Genomic DNA, 5,845 nt, shown 5'->3' with positions numbered 1-5,845 from the left:
CCAAAAAAAAAAAAAATTTTTTTTTTTTTGTTTTTTGTTGTTGTTAATCTGTTTACTGCCTTGATTGCGAAATCCACAGGGCAGGGATCCAGGGCAGGGCCGCAGGGGACCTCCCAGCCTCCTTGACCCATTTCCCACATTTCTGTTGGACTAAGCTTAGGGTGGGGATGGGTGGGGCCACACCTAAACTCTCCACGCTGGGGGCTGGGCTGAAGAGCCGCCTCCAGCCGCCTGACCAGGTAGTCTTCGAACAAGTGGCCTTCAGGCCTCAGAGCCAGGCCAGCCCCACCCCTGCAGTGTGGTGCAGGGGTGAGCATGGTGGACTTCTGGAGAGGCCCAGGCCCTTCCCCTGCACTGCCAAGACCACCTTTGTAGCCCTCCCACACCAGCACCCTAGAGCAGCCTCACCCCTCCTCAGGCCCGGGTGCCCCTGAAGATGCCCCACCCTGCCCCCAGTGTCCTCCCCATCCCAACTTGGCCACACCTTGTGGGAGTCCAGCCAGCCAGGCAGCTCCCAGAGGACTTCCTGCCCCAATACCCTCCAGCCCTCCGAGCAGGGTACTGCCCCCTCCCTGGGGGTCCCTGGGAGCAGCAGGGGGTCAAGCTCAGACCAATAGCCTTTGCTGTTGCACAGATTGTCCGGGAGGTGGACCTGTGGGCAGTAAGGAGTCTGGCTGTCCTCAGAGGATTGAGTGGAGGAAGCTCAAGACCTGGTGCTGGGCACGATGGCCCGATGGTCGGGTCAGTCACCCCGGCAGCCTGGGAGGCCGAGGCAGCAGGATTGCAAGTTCAAGGGCAGCCTGGACAGATCCTGCCTCAAAATAAAGTAGGAAGGGCGGGGCGGGGACTGCACTGTTGGGGAGAGCGCTGGGCCCTACGAGGCCAAAGCCAGGAAGAACGTGCGGAGGCAGGTGACCCAGCGGAGGCCTGGGTGGCTGGAGGTGTCCCTGGGCCGTGCCTTGGGCCCCGAGCTGCTTCCCTCCTCCACCCTCCTCCCCTCGGTGTCTTGCCTCATCTGGGCCCAGAGCAAGAGTAGGGCATCTCCAAGTTGCTCTCGTCTTTTGGTCACAGGGTGAAGAGCTGACTAGGGCAGGAGGTGGAGGCTGCAGGAGCAGGACCCAGTAGGAGGGACAGGTCCCCAGGGCTTCCCTGAAGGGCACTGCTGTCCAGCCCCTTCCTCCCCTCCTGGGCTTGGCTTCCCTCTGCCACCCCTCCTGCCATGGCCTACCCCCTCACCTGGGCCCAGAGTGACAGTGTCAGCTGACCATGGCCTAAAACCTCTGAAACCAGGAGCCAAATAAACCTTTCTATCCCAAGTCAGTTTTCTCAGGTATTTTGTTACAGTGACGAAAGCTGCCCAACGAAGGCCCTGAAGAAGGCCTCCCTCAGCCTGTGCTGGGGCCGGACCTAGGGCACCATCACCGCCACCCCGCCATGGGCACATGCAATCTGTCCTATGCTGCCGGGGAGAGGCCAGCCTGGTGCTGCTCTGTGGGACTCTCTGAGGGGATAGCACTTTTTGTGTATTTTTCCACTTCTTTATGGGACCCCAGAGTCTAGCTGCCCTTGTCAAATGCCCCTTCAGATTTCTTGAGCCACACCGTGCACCTGAGCAGCCTTGGCCAGAATCTTGCATCTGAGGAGCTCCCAGGACCTGCCCTGGGCCAGCAGCCCTGCAGGGGCACACTCATGGGCTGCAGGCCCACAGCAGGGAGGACCCCTGAGCGCAGGTCCCTGGCAGGATCCAGCCCTGGAGGCTGCCAACGGGGAGAGGCACGTGAACCTGCAGAAGCCTGCAACCCTGGCCAGTGCTGGGCACGGGCAGCACAGAGCCTGGTGGACACACCGTGGGGAAGCCTCGGGGCCAGGAAGCCAGCTATGGAGGACAGACTGCTGGACGGGGATGGAACCAGCTGCTGGGTCCGTCTGCTCCAAGAGTCTGAAAGAGTCAAGCAGCTGCAGAGAGATGTTCTGGAACCCTCTGTCGCAGTGCAGTGCCCACACCACACGAAGCCCCCGACTCAGGCGTGGATGCAGCATGACCAGAGGCCACCTGTTCACTGTGATCCCAGCCGTCACCCCGACCAGTGCAGGGAAAGTCTCAGCCTCCAGAAGGAGCCCGTCCCCCGCAGCCTCCATCCCCCCATCCCTGCACCCGCGGGTCCACTCTGGTCTCTGGACCCTCCTGACATTGGGCCACGCGCTGCGGCCTGTGAGTCTGGCTCTCCCTGAGCCCGAGGCCCTCAGATGGGTCTGTGTGGCAGCTGTGTCAACTCGGTCCTGCCCTGGCTGAGGGCTGTCCAGTTGTGTGTGGTCATGCTGTGTCTCCCTTCACCCACGGACTGATGCCCAGGCTGGCCGCCCCCCCACCTTCTCCGCCCCCTGTAGAGCTCGGTCTGTCTCCAAGCCCCTCCTCCTCCAGTGAGGACGCAGGTCATTCTGGATCAGGGTCCATGCTGGCCTCGGTGGATTCTGGGGAAGACGGTTTCCAAGCAAGACCTCACTCTGAGCGGTGGGGTTGGACGTCACCGAGACCCCTGAGCGCAGACCTGCTGGGTCCCCTGCTCTTTCTGGGTGCAACCCTTCAAGAAACCCGGAATGTATTCTGCAGCCCAGGTGGGACTTCCGGTCCCTCCACATCCTGCCAACGCTTGTGACCAGGTTCCTGCTTCCCCTAGTGTCCTTCTCCTGCCCTGGGACCCGATCAGGACCCCGTGTGTCACCGTCACCACACCCCCTCTGGGCTCCCTGGACGGTGTTGAGAGGAGTGGTGAGGTTTCATGGGCTGCCCCTCAGCTGGGACTGTCAGTTCTCCTTGTTCTGTGACGGGGTGGGGCCAGGAGGACGCTCCAGGAGGGCCTGTCCTCCGCCCCCTCCAGGTCTGTGCCCTCAACAGGCCCTGGCTGCTGCCCTGGCCTTGGTCTCCTGCCGAGTTGGGGCGTCTCCCCTTCCCCACTGGAGGGCAAGTGTCCACCTGCCATGGTTTTTGAGGGGTTTGTGGGGCCTGTGGGCAGTGCAGGAAGCCTGGGCCTCTGAGGAAGACAGACAATGGAAACACGGAGGGGACAGGCCACCACTGGCAGCTGGGCAGGAAACAGGCACAGAGAGAAGACAGGAAGTCCCCAGGAGAAAGGAGTGAACGGGGGACGAGGGCTGGCCACTCTGGGAGCCAGGCCAGGTGCAGGAGGGACCTAACTGGGCATTGAGATGTGTGGCCGGACATGTCCCCTGGTTGGCCTGGGCACTGCAATGGGCACTGGGACTCAGGTCTGCGACATCAGCAGGTAAGCTGGGTGCACACAGTGGCAGGCCCCGGCACAGGGCCGGGGGCAGACACCAAGGGAGCTGCTGTGGAAGGTGGTCAGGGCTGGAGGGAAGAGCCGAGGGTGTGGGGCTGCCAGGCCAGGCCAGCAGAGCAGGGTGGGAGGACGCGAGCCCCTGCCAGCTTGCCTTCGAGGCCCTGCAAAATTCATTAAAGGGAGTGTCCCGTAGGGGCAGGGAATGTGAGCCGGGCTGAAAGTGATCTGTGGCCATCTGCTTGCTGTGCGTCCCCAGGGTCATCCACAGGGGCTTTGGTGGGGACACCGAGGCTGCAGCCCCAGATGTACAAGGAGACCCACCTGGCCTCAGCCATGGCTGCCTGCTGTGTGCTGACTGGGCTCTGGTCAGGCCCACTCTGTCCTTGGCTGCAGACCTTGACTTTTATAACTGACAGGTATGAGGCCCTCAGTAGAACAAGGAGCCACATGGAAAGTCGGCCACTGCAGGGGTGCGGGGAGGCCTGCTCGCATCCTGGTGACTGCCTGGGGACCCTGGCCATGCCACGGACCGTGGCAGCTGTTCAACTGGGGGAGATCCTGGCATGGGTGGGTGGAGAGCTGCCCAGCTCCCTCCAGCCCAAGACACCACCGAAAAATGACTCAGCCACATGTCCGTGGTCCTCAGGGTGGCCCCACTGTCCCCTGAAATCGTGCCCCTGGGTTGGGCCCCACTTCAGTGAATTCTGGGGGAGCCTGGTCTGTGTCCCATAGGAAGCCCAGCAGGTCCCGTGGAGTCCAGGGCAGGATGAGCAGACACCCCAGGTTTTATCACAGGCGACACAGGAAACCAGAGACAGTGGCTCTCAGTGGTGACGCCACCATCATCAATAGTTTACAGCAGGTAATGGACACTCGACCTGGGTCTCAGGCTCAGGTGGCCACAGTACAGCTGCCAACCTGGGGCTGTGTCAGAACAGGAGGGCAGGTGACTCCTGCCCACAGGCCCCAAAGACCCAGAAGCCAGCAGTGCCCTTTCTGATGGGCCTGGTCTCAGCTGAAGGAGGCCCCAAGGCCCTTCCTGCACTGGCCAGGGCAGACAGGGCAGAGGTTGGGAGGACGGTAGGGAAGGGGGCAGAGCCAGCCACTGCTACACCTGCTGCACTCCGACCCAGAGACAGGGAGAGACACTCAGCCCCTTTGAGCACAGGGAGGGGCCAGGTGCAGGGGCCACGCCTCCTACCTCAGCGACCCAGGGGGCTGCGGCAGGGCATGCAAGGTCCAGGCCGGTCTGGGCCATGCAGCCAGAAGGCGTCCCAAGCTAAATCTGGCTGGGATGCAGTCCAGGGGAAGAGCACCTGGGTTTAACCCCAGCACCGTTAGCCCCAGGGAGACACTCACGTGCCCTGGGGTGACTATGACCAAAAGATGTCACGAGGGAGAGCTGCCAGCACTGTGCAGAGGTCAGCAGCCTCAGGACCACCACTGCTGGTGACCAGCCTGGCAGCGCCACCAAGGTGAAATGCAGTCACCACCAGGGCCAGCAACCCCTCCTAGTGGATGCCTGAGTCCACAAACGGTGCACACGGAAACAGCCAAGGTCCACCAACAGGAGGTGGACACACAGCCTGGCCATGCACACCTGGAGCGTCCTGGCCAGGGCAGGAGCGAGGTGACACACTGCAGCATGGGAGGACCTGAGGACCACGTGCTCAGTGACAGCCAGGCACACGAGGGCCAGTGACAGAGGAGTCCAGGGCAGGAGGGTCCAGAAATCGACGTGGACCCGCGGGTGCGACGGGGCTTGCTTTTTCCCTGAAGCTTTCATGAATGTGTCTCTCTAGAGATCATGAATATCACATGTCATTGTCACAACTCCATAGCCCGATGGAAGGGAGCTGAACACGCCTGTCAACAGACACTCAATGTCCTCTTTCTTTCAGAGTATTTCCTATGGAAAGTAAGTTCATCTGCAGAGGTGTGTGTGAGTGTGTGTGTGTGTGAGTGAGTGTGTGTGCCTCTGTGTGTGTCAGAGTGTGTGTCTCTGTGTGTGTGTCTGTGTGTGTGCATCTGTGTGTGTGTGAGTGTGTCTCTGTGTGTGTCTCTGTGTGTGCATCTGTGTGTGTGTGAGTGTGTCTGTGTGTCTGTGTGTGTGTCTCTGTGTGTGTGTGAGTGTGTCTGTGTGTGTCTCTGTGTGTGTGTGTGTCTGTGTGTGTCTCTATGTGTGTCTCTGTGAGAGTGTGTCTGTGTGTGTGTGTCTGTGTGTGTGTGAGTGTGTGAGAGAGTGTGTGTGCCTCTATGTGTCTGTGTGTGTGTGTCTCTGTGTGTCAGAGTGTGTGTCTCTGTGTGTGTGTCTGTGTGTGTGTATCTGTGTGTATGTGTCTGTGTGTGTGTGTCTCTGTGTGTGTCTGTGTGTGTGTCTCTGTGTGAGTGAGTGTGTGTGCCTCTGTGTGTGTGTCTGTGTGTGTGCATCTGTGTGTGTGTGAGTGTGTCTCTGTGTGTGTCTCTGTGTGTGCATCTGTGTGTGTGTGAGTGTGTCTGTGTGTCTGTGTGTGTGTCTCTGTGTGTGTGTGAGTGTGTCTGTGTGT

General features: G+C 60.6%; 1 long non-coding RNA gene across 1 annotated transcript; it reads left to right on the top strand.

Moving 5' to 3' along the window:
- The first annotated feature begins 2,605 nt into the window (after positions 1 to 2,605).
- LOC107157227 lies at positions 2,606 to 5,361 on the top strand. Its single transcript, XR_007350618.1, has 3 exons — positions 2,606 to 3,284; positions 3,556 to 3,866; positions 4,032 to 5,361. It is a non-coding gene; the product is annotated as an uncharacterized LOC107157227 (long non-coding RNA).
- Positions 5,362 to 5,845: the final 484 nt, after the last annotated feature.

Source organism: Marmota marmota, unplaced genomic scaffold (assembly GCF_001458135.2).
Source record: "Marmota marmota marmota unplaced genomic scaffold, marMar, whole genome shotgun sequence".
Classification (NCBI taxonomy): Eukaryota; Metazoa; Chordata; class Mammalia; order Rodentia; family Sciuridae; genus Marmota; species Marmota marmota.
The sequence above is the reverse complement of the archived record's forward strand: the minus strand, read 5'-3'. Positions and strand labels throughout refer to the sequence as shown.